The sequence below is a fragment of the Loxodonta africana genome, chromosome 3 (genome assembly GCF_030014295.1).
Source record: "Loxodonta africana isolate mLoxAfr1 chromosome 3, mLoxAfr1.hap2, whole genome shotgun sequence".
Taxonomy (NCBI): domain Eukaryota; kingdom Metazoa; phylum Chordata; class Mammalia; order Proboscidea; family Elephantidae; genus Loxodonta; species Loxodonta africana.
The window spans coordinates 207,995,490-207,996,777 of NC_087344.1; positions in this window are offsets into that span (position 1 = coordinate 207,995,490).

Here is a 1,288-nt window from a genome sequence, read left to right on the forward strand (position 1 = left end):
ATCTACCAAATTTTCAGAGAAGAGTTAACACCACTACTACTAAAGGTATTTCAGAGCACAGAAAAGAATGGAATACTCTCAAACTCATTCTATGAAGCCAGCATATCCCTGATACCAAAACCAAGTGAAGACACACAAAAAAAGAAAATTACAGACCTCTATCCTTCATGGACTTAGATGCAAAAATCCTCAACAAAATTCTAGCCAATAGAATTCAGCAACATAAAAAAAAAAAATTCGCCATGACCAAGTGGGATTCATACCACGTATGCAGGGATGGTTCAACATTACAAAAAAAATTAATGTAATCCATCATGTAAATAAAATAGAAGACAAGAATCACATGATTTTATCAATTAATGCAGAAAAGCCATTTGACAAAGTTTAACACCCATTCATGACAAAAACTTTCCGCAAAATAGGAATAGAAGGAAAATCCCTCAGCATAATAAAGGGCATTTATACAAAGCCGACATCTTCCTAAATGGTGAGAGTCTGAAAGCATTCCCCTTGAGATGGGGAACCAGACAAGGATGCCCTTTATTACCATTCTTACTCAATGTTGTACTGGAGGTCCTAGCCAGAGCAATTAGGCTAGATAAAGAAATAAAAGGCATTCAGATTGGCGAGGAAGAAGTAAAAGCAACTCTATTTGCAGATGACACGATCTTATACACAGAAAACCCTAAGGAATCCTCAAGAAAACTACTGAAAATAATAGAAGAGTTCAGCAGAGTATCGGGATACAAGATAAACATACAAAAATCAGTTGGATTCCTCTACACCAACACAAGAACATTGAAGAGGAAATCACCAAATCAATACCATTTACAGTAGCCCTCAAGAAGATAAAATACTTAAGAATTAATCTTACCAGAGATGTAAAAGTCCTATACAAAGAAAACTACAAGACACTACTGCAAGAAACCAAAGGAGACCTACGTAAGCGGAAAAACTTACCTTGCTCATGGATAGGAAGACTTAACACTGTAAAAATGTTCTGCTAAAAGCAATAGATAGATACAATGTAATTCTGATCCAAATTTCAATGACATTTTTTAATGAGATGGAGAAAAATATCACCAATTTCATATGGAAGGGAAAGAGGCCCCAGATAAGTAAAGCATTACTGAAAAAGAAGGACAAAGTTGGAGGCCTCACTCTACCTGATTTTAGAACCTGTTATACTGCCACAGTAGTCAGAACAGCCTGGTACTTGTACAACAGATATATAGACCAATGGAACAGAATTGAGAATCCAGACATAAATCCATCCACGTATGAGCAG